This window comes from Dermacentor andersoni, chromosome 7, assembly GCF_023375885.2.
Source record: "Dermacentor andersoni chromosome 7, qqDerAnde1_hic_scaffold, whole genome shotgun sequence".
In the NCBI taxonomy this organism is placed as follows: Eukaryota; Metazoa; Arthropoda; class Arachnida; order Ixodida; family Ixodidae; genus Dermacentor; species Dermacentor andersoni.
In genome coordinates this window covers 99,734,478-99,747,347 of record NC_092820.1, presented here as the reverse complement: position 1 = coordinate 99,747,347, position 12,870 = coordinate 99,734,478, and the positions used below count along the sequence as shown (strand labels likewise).

General features: G+C 45.6%; 1 protein-coding gene across 8 annotated transcripts in view; it reads left to right on the top strand.

The window, feature by feature from the left end:
- The first annotated feature begins 1,148 nt into the window (after positions 1-1,148).
- Positions 1,149-12,870, top strand: part of LOC126534050 (uncharacterized) — an 85,852-nt gene continuing 74,130 nt past the window's right edge. For 3 of the 8 annotated variants that reach the window (XR_011895778.1, XR_011895774.1, XR_011895773.1), the window contains exon 1: positions 4,421-4,582. The gene's annotated coding sequence lies outside the window, so the exon portion shown is untranslated. Of the gene's footprint in view, positions 1,168-4,420; positions 4,615-7,657; positions 7,676-8,665; positions 8,813-9,208; positions 9,426-11,713; positions 11,822-12,870 lie in introns of those variants that run through there. The other 5 variants (XR_011895768.1, XR_011895770.1, XR_011895767.1 and 2 more) reach the window with 5 other exon arrangements.

Sequence of the window (12,870 nt, the reverse complement as noted above, 5' to 3'; positions counted from 1 at the left end):
TGCTTACGAAAACTGTTTTACAGTTAGCAGACTATGGCTAACAGCGAACTCTTATCCCAGTCATACTTTGAAACTCATGCACCTGGACCCGCCGATGACGTCGCCAGCGTCGAATCACCATATTCGCCTCGGATAGCTTCATCCGCATAAAAGAGACCACGCAGTACCATGTGTCACAGCCAAGACTCCTTTTCATAAGGGCTCCTTCAGCGCCAGATAAAGGATGTTATGTCAAAGGAGCTTAGTTCACCCGTGTGTGAGCCCTGCTTTCCGCAAAACTTACTGCGGACAGTTGTACATGCATGTAGTTGAATACAGCACGTCCTTTCACCTGCTTTTCATGGCTTTTAAAATGACCTGTTTCGCGTGCCCACGTCGTTGCATTAACTTTGCATTAGATGCTTTCCAAATATATAGAACTTTTCAAAAGCCCTAAGAATGCGGAGACATGAAGACTCGCCTCATTCCCACATGTGCCACAATAAAACTAGGCTTAGATAACCTTTTTTTTTGAGACGAGGCTTGAAAAGATTTCGGCGCCATAGAGACGCTATTGCGCTTTCATGAAAGCAACCGAACACCTGTTTTCGGGCGTACGCTCATGTGAATAACATTCACTGCGAAGTGGAATGAATAAGCGTATGAGCGACCTCCTTATCAGAAATAAAAAGATCAGGATCGCGGAAAAATAGCATATATATATATATATATATATATATATATATATATATATATATATATATATATATATATATATATATATATATATATGCTTCTGCAAGAACCGAACTTTATTCAGCTCTAAAAAAATTTAAAGCTAAACATATAATATTAGCTCAGGCAAATAGGCATACTTGACTGTTTCTTTTTCACGTTTGAACAGAAGAACAAATGTTAGATACAGCGAGGTACGTGTGGATGTGACGGGTCAGTCTGCGCAGTTGTCGCGTCTTTCGATAGTGCTCCAGTCCTAACATATCTTGTCTGCACGTCGCAGAACATTTTAAGCAACCAGATGTGTTTCAGTTAACAAATTAAGAGGCCAAGGGCAAGCTAAGCCTTCAGGTATGCGGTTCGGGAAGCCTGTGATAGAGGGGGGCGGCGATGGAGCTTTCAAGCGCTGATTTCTTAGCCGAAGACTTGCTGACATCTCCCGGAGCGGCATCGGTGAGCGAAATGCGAATTGTGGGGGGGGGGGGGGGGGGGGGACGGTGTTCAGGGAAAGCATGCATGTTTCATTCCTACGAGTACTTCAGCGCGGTGCGAAAAGTCATGCCAACGATGCTGTGCCTTTGTTCTACAATGTTATCAGGTTGTCAGGCTATTGAGGAACAAGATCAGTTTATTATTTAGAGACCTGTCGTGATTTTAAAGTGTACGATGTGCCGGAATCAGCACCGGCCTAATTTATTGTGATGGTCGACTCTTTAAGAAGCCATGTCAAATTGCAGCATTGACCGTTTCGTTTTAAGCTATTTTTGCATGTGCCTTGAACAATTTCAGCAGATATTGCTGGACTCATAGATTTAGTTCTTATTGTGCTAGTTTCTCTGATGACGATTTTTAAGCATTCTGCTACGGTATGACGCGATACGTATTATGCTAGAAGAGCTATGCAATGCCAGACCTCTTTGTAGGAAAATAAGATATTCTTCGAGTGCTTCATTGAATCCGAGGTATGAACGCCTGATAAATTACGGCGCAAGATGACTTATGTTCCCCTTCACAGTGCTTATTCATAACATTTACTCGCATTCGAGTAGGCAGCATACTCTTCCTTCATGCATTTGCTGGGGACCCCCGATGACTTTTACAGACATCAGCTTCGTAAAACGTAGCGGAATCGCTACCTGCATCTGGTGCATGGGAAAATAAAGCCAAAATATGCTTGCCCTGCTGGTCTAGTACGCGCACTCGACGATTAAACTATTGTTGTGGCATCCATAGATGGATGGATGAATGTTACGGGCATCCCCTTTGGAACGGGGTGGTGGATTGTGCCACTAAACTCTTGTTATTTTATCGCCGAATGTCCTTCCTATGTACAAAAACAAAAGAAAAGAAAAAGGAAAAAAAAGAAGAAAAGAAAAGGCACACCTGCACATGATAGATGGTTAGGTGCGCCACCTGTGGGTCATGTGCGTTGTGAAGCGTTTAGATTTGCGTCGGCGCAAATTTCTTTTGGATGAGCGTGCAAAGTAGGACTCGTGGTCGTACTGCGGTGCAGTGAACGCTTCTCGCCAAGTAAACGGCAAGGTGCGGATGTCCTGGGCTCGTCAGCGAAACACAGCTATGTTGCTAATATATGCGCCCTTTCAACAAAATATTTGTCTGAAACCTGCCAACGAAAAAAAGCAAAGAAAGCAAAAACGTATGCTGAACTACAAAACAAAGCAACACATGCAATTCCGCGCATAAGCGGGTGCAAGTACTTAGCGCTGAGCGCGACAACGCGGTTGAGGCGCTACGTAGCTGACTATGTAGGCATATTTACCCGGAACCGTCCAATACGCAGAGCAACTTTGTGCGGCGTTGCATTGAAGAGTTCCTGCTCATGATCACGTGTTTAGGTGAGTTTCGCCACTGGGGAGAGAAAGAAGCTTTGACGCATATGCGCGCGCCTCGCAGCCAGTGACTTTTAAGCGCGTGTATGGGGTGGTACGTCATTGCGTCACGGCAGGCAAGAAAACTTTATTGCGCATACTTCGTATTCGAATCGTAAAGTGGCACACTGTTTTAGCACTGCTACATTCTTTAAGGGTCGTACGGTAGCTACCTTACAATTCGAATGAGGTTCCTAGTCAATCTTGGCATCCTGTTGCAGTTGTCCAAGTCTGTTTTGCATGTCGAGTGGAGCATAAACGGTGCTGACGTCTCCTGTGAATATGGTTTCCAACAGGTGCCTGTGTTGTTAGCACGGTGTCCACTCGGATTAGCACAGCTTGCCCTACAACACCGTTTCACATTGAGTTCTGCGACCCCATTATTTGAAAAATAAACGAGATAGAAAATAAGTTGCAACAATACATTTGCATTATTTATTCTTATAATAATATAAAAACTGTAGATTTACCAATACCCATATTGAAAAACTGAACAACGGTAACTTAAACAACAATTTGGGGAAATCTATGGAAATTTGTTTGTCCAATTTAGCGGAAAACTGGCTTTGAAAGGGACAACACTACCCGCAAAGAGCATGGGAGACAGTGCACAAGGGGGGCTATGGGGGCATGGCCCCCCTTGTGTTGGTTGGCGTTCTGTTAGAGACTAGAGCTTTTGAATATTTTGACCCTTCATCTTCTTCATTTCTATATATTCATCATCATGGCCAGCGTCGTCGTCTTTAGCGCGCGATCTGCGAAATAAACCGTTAAGGCTGAACAGCTGTCTCGCAATATATATGTATATATACGTATATATATATATATATATATATATATATATATATATATATATATATATATATATATATATATATATATATATCCATTTCATTTCACAATCGCCTATTTACATGCGTTGGTGACCCATGTAGCATTTCGTCTCGTTGACAAACAAGCTATAACGAGACACGCCTTCCCTGCTGACACCTCTAATCTTGTGCTGATATGGATGGAGATTTGCGTTCTGATAGAGACTAGAACTTCGCCGGAAAAATTAACAAGACTAAAAAAAAACACAATGATGTTTAAAGAGCGCTGCCTATGCTTGAAGATACTTTTGAGTAAACGACTTTCATGGTGAATATGGAGGACACTGTGGAGCCCTATCTCGGCTGTGCCGATGGTTCTAATCCATTGACCCTTAATAAAAAAAAAAACAATTTGTTACGCTTAAATTGTTCAGAAAGGCGGATGTGAGCCAAATGAGGTGGCGGACATATTATCAGCGAAGGTGGCCGACCAATGGCAAGAAGCACTTGCGAAAGAAGAGCTTCGCGAATTCTGCCACTGAATTCTAGTCCAAGACAATTGGCCGAGGTAGTGAAACCGCGTTTTCTAACCGCATACGCACCGCCCTAAACGTTTCACTTCCAATCAGGGCTAATTAATTCCTTGCGTGAATGGACCATCAGTTCGCCAATGAAGTTTGTATCGTATTCGTTGTTTGAGCGGACCCTCGACTAAACTATCGTTAGCTAGGTTTTGTCAGACGTCGCTTTCTCTTTTCAAACGAAGCTTTCAATGTGGAACACTTAGTCCCCCCTCCCTTTTATATAGCATATAAAACTACAAGTGCAACAATCAGCCATATAAATCGTACCCATCGTCAATTCCCGGTAAAGGCATTCAAGCACAGCTGGCGCAATAAAAATGCACTCAAGTCGAATACACTTTCAAAACGGGGACGTAAGAGAATGCGTAATTACGGCACATAATAGTCGAAAGACTGCTTAAAAAGGCAGTATCTTAAGAAGGGAAATTTCGGGCAGAGCAACAACAAATGCTGGCCATCTGCTACGGAACCTGTCAGTGTGGTACCACGGGATAAACATTCTCTGGTGCAAACGTCGCTCTCCCCTTTCCAACAAGCGGTGAACCAGTACTCCCTGCATCGCGTCTTCTCCACGCTACAAACAGTCAGTATCGTTTGCACTACAAGGCACTCGCGGTGAGGCCAGGGAAGCGGTAGCGCTTGTTTGAAATTACGAGGATGGCGCCTGCGTCAGCTGTCTTCAGGAGGCACCGTACCCGCGTCGTAATCGCCGCTTGGCCCAACGCCCTTAACGCTCCGCTCCAGATTCGATGTACTGTGGTCGGCACGGTGCCTTGACTCACGTGTTGTGCAGATAGCCTGATCCACGCGATGGGCGCAAGGTGGCAAGGGTGAATCTTTTCGCAGCACCATCTCTGTGGACCAACGTATCGAGTTGGCACTAGTTGTGCTGAGCCGCGAGCTGTCCTTGTTGCCACTCTTCATGCATTGGTATCTGCGCCTAAAACTTGTTCTTTAGAAACATGCGCGACGTTTTCGTTAAGCTCCCGCAATGTCCAGAAATGGTCAAACGTTTGATAAAAGTCGGTCGTAAGTGGCCATAAACGCAACATATCTATTGTTCCAATACCCTTCGTGTCCGTCTAAACAGGTAGCTGAAAGGGCAACGACTATTTGAAATCTCGTTCCTCCCATGACGAAGCTGGAAAGAAATTTAGCTTCGTGAAAATAGCATCGCAGTCAAAAAACTATGGAGGCTACTTTGCTGTCCAAACAAAGTGGTGGCTTAGCAGAAGTATTGAGAACACAACGGGAAACGTAGTCAGGCTCCCTTACGAGCTTAAATTAAATTATGTATTTTGTTAGGTTCGCACAGGGTGCAAAGGGTTAAAACACAGGGATAATATGTGTTTCTTAGCTTTTTCTTGTCGACGCGAAATGGCGTCATGTCGCAAAAAGGGGAAAAAATTTTGAGGTGGTGTTTGTGGAGGACGGACGTGTTTTCCCGGCGACGACGAAACATGTTTGTTGTGCATGCTTTGAGCTTGCTTCTGTTTTTGATTGCGCAGATTTTTTAGCTTTCCAATAATAATGGGCAACTTTTTTTTCTTTTTTTGGTATGTGCGGGTATGTTTCGCGTGTATTTGGTTTTGCAGAATAGAGCGTCCTTTCCCGTCACGTGTTTCCACACGTGCAACCATGCGGGATGTTAAGTCTTTATAGCCTTTAAATAGTAGTTTGTAAGTGGCAACACCATTAGGTGTTAGTGGTGTTACTGTGTGTGGATTGGTATCGGGGATATTGCTTTGGTAGGAAAGTGAGAGCGTGGCCGCGTGCTTGTACACGTGCGAACACGTGTCATACCTAGTCTGTGCGGCATTTATTGCTTCTACAACAATAATGATAATTACTTTGTAACATTTTAAGGATTTACATTCTGCACGTATCAGCCTTTGCTAGAAGGCAGGTGGTCTGAAAGCTTCAGCGTTCGCATTAAAAAAAAAGCTAAATGCAACATGTAGTAAGAAAGACGGTGTGCGGAAAGTGTGCGGAAAGTGCCTGAAGCTAGACAGGATGAGAATGGAGAGGAAGTCGTGTCAATCGGCAGACACCGTGCTGTCGATACTAGGTTAAAGAAAATGGAGGATTTCCAAGATAAGCTTGTGTAACAGGTCGAACAGCTCAAAAATGAGCTAAATATGGAGCGCGATGCACGGAAGGCAGTAGAAAAAGGACTTCAGACAGCCGACGAAATAGGAACAGGGCGCCGTCATGAACGAGAATGGTTGGGACGCTAGAACGCAGTCTCCCGACGTGACAGTACAGGGAGCGCCAACAAAGCACGTGGAATACGTGCAACCGTGAGAGGGGGTAGCAGGAAAGAGCGGCACCCACATTGATGCGGCCACAAAGGAAAAGCAGAAACGCAGGGGTCAATTCCCCTTGTCAAGTCCGAACCACGCGGTAAAGGATGACAAAGGGAAGTAGGGAGAGACCTCGGTAGTAGCAGAGAGTGAAAGGGTGATTAAAGCCGGCGACTGAAATATGGGTACGTGCTCAGAAGCAATTGTGGAGAGAATGAAAGCTGACAAAAGAGTGGCGGTAGGTGCATTTCCAGGACGGAAATAGGGCGCCATCATGGAGGGAGCAAAAGCAAAGCTCGCGGGAAATGCCCAAGGACACAACCTTGTCGTAGCAGCAGGTAGACTAAATGACATCCTAAATAGAAAAGAGGCGAGCCCCGCGTTTAACGAAGGGGGCAGGCGACTTGTGCAAGCTGTTCCCTGAGGTGCAGATCATGGTGTTCACGGTGCCGGTGGTGCCTGTACGTGAGAGCAATGTACAAAGAGCCGTAGTGGTTGCTAATGAGGCTATATGGACAAAGAGCTAAGAGAAAAATTTTGAGGTTGCAGAATTAAACGGCGAAGTGAGAAGGTGTGGTGGTTTTCTACGAAACGGGATCCACTTCAATGACAGGCTTGGACGAGAAGTATGCTGGTGACTTACTGGCTATGCGGTTGCATTATTGGGGGGCCCGCGGGCGCTCAGGTGGCAAGTGTAGATAGTATTGAAGAAGGTGCCCAGAGAAACCTCACAATAAAATCGCCGTCAATGACAGAAAAGAGACGAAAACAAGAAACAAAGCTCGCCATGGAATAGGATACACAAACATGCAGTGGGCCAGAAGAAAGGAAAAGTGGGTAGAGATTCAGGAGGAGTTACATAGAGAACAAATATGGATTTATATGGTTCCAGAAATGCACCTCAGAGACTCGGAAGAACCGGAAGAGACTCGGATAAGCATTCCGTCTCCCCTGAGTCGGAATGCTTATCCATCAGGGAGCCAAATGGAAAAGGGTAAACTTAAAGTGTCAAGAGCACGTTTGGTTATCATGTACAATGAGTAGAGAGAAAACGTGGCTGGGCGTGACGTATTTGTGGACCGGAAATAATTGCATAGAGAAGAATGAAGATTTAGTGGAATTTATAAGTGCTGATATTAAGGGTTTCGGGAATGATGCCGAAATTATCCTATTAGGTGACAAGAGTGCCCACATGTAGGATCTAGATCTCTATACCGAGAACAGCGAGAAGTCAATGCTAGATCGCTGTGAGCAACATAACCTCGTTAACGTTAATACAGGGCTAGTGCTGTGTATTTGCTCTAATGTATACATTTTATGACAGGAGGTCCCCTTTCCGCCACATGCTCTGGGACCTCCTTCTGTATACTTGTGTAAGCATGTTTATCGACTTAATAAAGAAATAAACTGAAACTGAAAAAAAAAAACGTTTGATGCGCAGACCACGTGGGATGTGGGAAACTGGCAATCGACCATTGGTTACTATCTGATGGCAGAAGGAATTCGTGATAACTTGAGAGAAATGGTCATTGACGAGGATGGGTATAGCAGCATAGCGAGTGACCATAAACGCATCAATTTGAAAATGGGATACGTAGTTGGGAAAGAAAGCAAGGAGCACCAAATGGCCAATCCAGATTTGATCGCTGAACAAAAAACAAATATAGTCACAAGAGCCGAGGAAGAACTTGGCAAATGGCTAGGCACGGTGTGGGATTATAGTGAGCTCCTAAGTGTAATAACGACAGAAATAGGGAAAGAGAAGCGACATGCATGCCGGAAAGGAAAAAAAACAACAGAAAAGCTTGTTCAAAAGAGAGAGACCAGAAGCAATCGCCGAACGACCGAAAACATCCCGAGAACACAGGCAGGCAAAACACAAACCGCAGTTTCTGCAGGATGAGAGAGAGAGAGAGAAACAACTTTTGTAGCGAGCCCTCAGTGACGGTTGGTGCGCGCTGGCACCAGATGGGGTGGAACCTTCTTCTCAGGTCCCACATGTGTCCAGCAGTTCCTGGCCCCTAGCCGCCAGCGCGAGCTGGGTCGGTAGGTCGGGGCTGGACAACAAGGTCTCCCATCGCTCGGGGGGGTTGGGGCTGGGGAGGGTGGGGGGCAGGGATGGTGGGGTGTTCTTGAGCTTAGTGCACTCTGCAAGGATGTGTGCTAGAGTGCCTTTTGACCGTCTGCAAAAAGGGCATGAAGTGTCATGCTCTCTTGGAAACATCTTGTGCAAGAGCACGGGATGCGCTAGCGACCCCGCTTGCGTGCGTCGCACGATTGTTTGCTGCATTCAGCTGAGTTGCGGATGCGGACGGGGAAGCCTACATCTGCCGCTTCTGTACATTTGCGTGATTTCTTTGTAGATTGTCACGGGGTGCGGTAGCTCTGGCTCGTCCTCGGCCCGGATTGACAGTTCACGGGCATAGTGGTCGGCGAGTGCGTTGCCTTCCACTTGCGAGTGAGCCGGGACCCACACGAGCTCAACGGCCCGTCCCGGTGATTTGCATTTGGTGAGGATCGCTAGTGCCGCGGGAGAGATGGTCCCCATGCGGTAGCTTGCGTAGGCGGTCTGGGAGTCTGTGACCACGGTCCTCACTCCCGGTTGTGCGAGTGCGAGGGCCACGGCCACTTCTTCTGGATGAAGTAGTAGTAGTGAGCAGTCGGTAGGCAAAACTCTGGTGATGGTGATTGCCCACGTTGTACACAGATGACGAGGGCAGAGTTTGGCCAGCGAGTGGTGGCAGACTTTGCTCGGGACTTACGCGAAACCACTGTGTCTAATGATCGCGCTCAAGCTCTCTAGATTTGCGCCCGTGAATCACTTCTCGCGCTATTAGCAAAGCAAGCGATACTGCAAGTCGAGTGTAACGTAGCGTTTATTTGTACGTTTTTCTCCCACTTCCCAGAAGAATGAAATTCTCTGCCGACATTGGAGCAATTGTGAAGCCATTGCTCGTGCTGTTACTTCTTGCCTGGATCCAGCTGAGCCGAGCGAAGCGTCTCCATCCAATAGACCCGGAGAGCCCAGAAGCCTACCAGACGGCTGAGTACGCCGAAATAACGATGTCAGAAGACGGTGACGTTGTCAACCGAGTGGCCGAAGTTCGAGTAGCATTCTGGAAAGTGAGTAAATTTATAAGTACATCCGGTTTCTTTTGCCACCTTAGCTTGTTACTCTGTTCAATATTGCAAATTTGGAACACACACTCGACGAAATTTCAATACAAGTACTGCTAGCAAGATTTGGAGCTGGCGCTGCATGTTTTTGAAGTTCTGCAACACGGCTTCGAATATGGATGGATGGATGCTACGAGCGACCCTCTTGAATCGGGTCGGTGGTTTGCGCCACGAAGGTGTTTTTTTTGACTCTGCGAAATGTCTTGCCTATCTTACCTTTTTAACGGACGAACATTTCCCGGCATCAAACTTTGCTTTTGTAGACCCCCTTTTTTGTCATTTGTTTGTCTGCCACCAAACCTGCAACCATCTTTTACTAAACTGTGTGGCGGACATGCTTACTTTCCCCCTGCTATATATGAACCCAAGGGCTTCAAGTAGGCCAGCGGAGCGTAAACTGAAGGCCGCGTATATTATACCTTTATATTCTAATAAAACATATTTCATCATTTCCTTAGCAACCACATGTTTCTTCTTGCTTTGCGTACGTCGCTTTACAGCTACGCCTTCTAAGGCATCGTGATCTCTCTTCGACAAATAAAAAAGCTTCCCTTAGAGTTATTATCTATTGTTTCTTTCCCGATTTCGTTTTTTCCTCTTAGGTAGTTACTGATAGCAGGTTTCTTCTAGATTTCCGACGCCCATGAAATCTAATAGACCAATCGTCCCGTATTATTATTATTTTTTTTTAGGGATCAATGGAGCATTCATTTCATGCCTAATTGTGCAGGAGATTTTCATATTCTTGTGAAATTGCTCACCTGATTTGAGTGGCTCCCTTTTGAAATATTTTTGTTGGGGTAATTTCTTTACAATTGGCAGTGAGCCTCTGCGATCTGAGTAGTACCGCTAGATAAATTGCTCATAGGGGATCCATGAGAAAAAAAACTTAAATGCAGAAATACAGATTGGAGCGCATAAGTCAGGCATTACCGAATAATTACAAGGAGCTTACCACGATTACTAAAGAAAAGTCTTCAATTATTGCATTCTGCCGGTACCACCTGAAGGGGCAGGGACTTGGAGGCTAACAAAGGAGCATAATAACAGGTTGAGGACGGCGCAAAGAGCGACGGAACGAATTATTTTCGACCTAAAATGAAGATACAGGATGATAGTGGCGTGCATCATAGGTCTAACGGAGATAGCCGATATTCTAGTTCACATTAAGAGAAAAAGATGGAGCTGATTAGGCTGTGTAATGCGTAGGGCCGCGAAATAGTTCACCCTTAGAGTTGAAGAATGGGTGTCAAGGGAAGCGAAGCGCAATCTGGGAGGCATAAAATAAAGTAGGGCGATGAAGTTAGAATATTTGCAGGCGGAACATGGAATCCGCGACGTCAGAAGAGGGTTAATTGGAGATCGCAGAGAGAGACGTTCGTCCTGGCGTGGACATAAAATAGGGTGATGATGATGTTGAATTGGTCTATGGCGAAAAATGCTCGCAAAAATTGTGCAAAAGGCAAAGAAGAATAAAAATAGAAAATAATCGAGCATTCGGCGGACGAATAACATAGCAGAAGGTAAGCACTCGCGAAAAAGAAAGTTATTTGTCGGTTTATTTCGGGACGAAAGGTGAACTTGAACTACCGTAAATGTGTTACTGGTAAAGTAGATTGAGTGGAATCTCATAGTAAAAGAGATTGTGGCAGATTGGAAATATAAAATAAAGGTTAATCGGTTAAGCCATTTGTCTGTGGAAAAAGAGTTCCACGATAGAATATTTGTCACACGAACTAGTCGTGATTATTCTCCCGTCAATTAGGAGGCTGCGAAAAGGGTGGGGAGACGCGGGACGGGCAGTGAGCGCGGAGCGACTGTGTCATTTGTAATATTCCTTTCTTCTCGTTTCACACGTGTAACGCCGAATGGCAGTACCACATCAAAAAAAGAAAGAGAGAACAAAGTGTTTACATCGATTTTAGCACATGCAACTTGCATCTGTGAAAAAAAAAGAGAAATAAATTATTTTGAGCACAGAGAGAATCAGCATAGTAAATTGGTATTTGTTGGGTGTTTGGTTTGTTGAACTATCTGCAACTGGTAATTCAAACAAAGCAATCAAGAATGCTGCTGTATGCTATGAAGTAAGTTTTCCGTGCTTAAATAATAATTTTTGGTTTTCAAACGTAGCAACAATGATATGGAAGACATTGGAGGTTTATATTGCCCTCGCCGTCCTTTTTTCGGATAACACTCGCAGGTGCTATAACGAAACTTATTTGTCTGCGCAGGAAACGGATGCTGGAAAAACGTACACACTAGTGTACCTGACGAGGCCGACGGTGTGCACGTATCCAGTGCGTGAGGAGATAGAGAGATGTACCATGACTGACCAGACGGTAGGCTGTAAAATTTTTTGTGTTGGATTAAGTGCTGCTGCTTATCGTGCAGAGGCGACGCAGGGCCTGTGAGGGCCGATGCAGCTAACAGCTCTGGAATAAAAGGAAGCATGAACTCGAGGCAAACTCGGATGCCGCTGGTGATATACAAGTGAAAGAAAAAGAAAAAGAGAAACGCTTTTATTAGACAATCGCTCCGTCAATTTGAGAGAGAAAAAAAAAAACGTTCTAGTGAGCTTGCCATCGCTAGGATCACGTCTTGGATAGCGCTTGCGTCTACTTCATTCTTCTTATAATGACAGCTAGGCAATCATGGTGGTTCGCATTAGTCAGAGCCACCTACGGGCCACGCGCTTGCAATGAGCAATTACCTATACCGCCCCACAATATTCCCTACGGAACTCCCCCCAGATAGTATCTATTGCCACATGTACAGACTGCCAGAAAAACGGAGAATTTCCAACGCCATTTCGCGTAACAAAGCACGACACTTACTGAAATACTTTCGAAGGTGTACTGTGCACATGCGTCAAATCCCTTGTAAATTGTGCCTTTTTTTTAATGGCGCCATTATGCCCTACGGCATGAACTAAATAAAAAAATATGTAGGCATGTTACCTGGATGAAGTCCAGGAGCTGCCGGTGCGAAGGTCTAAGCGTCGAGCTCGTTAGGTCAGGTGGTGGACCTCCGTGGTAGCCAAGGCCACGCAGGTGGCGGGCAGGACCTCTTGAAAGACCGGACAGGTCTACAGGAAGTGATCAAGCGCTGACTCGGTTGCTGGGACAGTGCAGAAGGGGCAGATCAGGGGTGGAGGTCGTCCTCTGGACGTGGCTTGGATGGCACGAGTCAAGGCGGCGCCAACGTGGATCCTCCTCAGCGCAACCTCCTCACGGCGAGTTAAACCACCGGGAAGGTCGGATACCCGCGGAGTGATAAATGCACGCGTGGAGTGCTGCGATGATTCTCTGTGTCGGAAGAAGCTGTCCTTTGTCAACAGACGATATAGAGGCAGCCGGTTGTAAATTATTCCTGTACAGGTTTTGGAGTT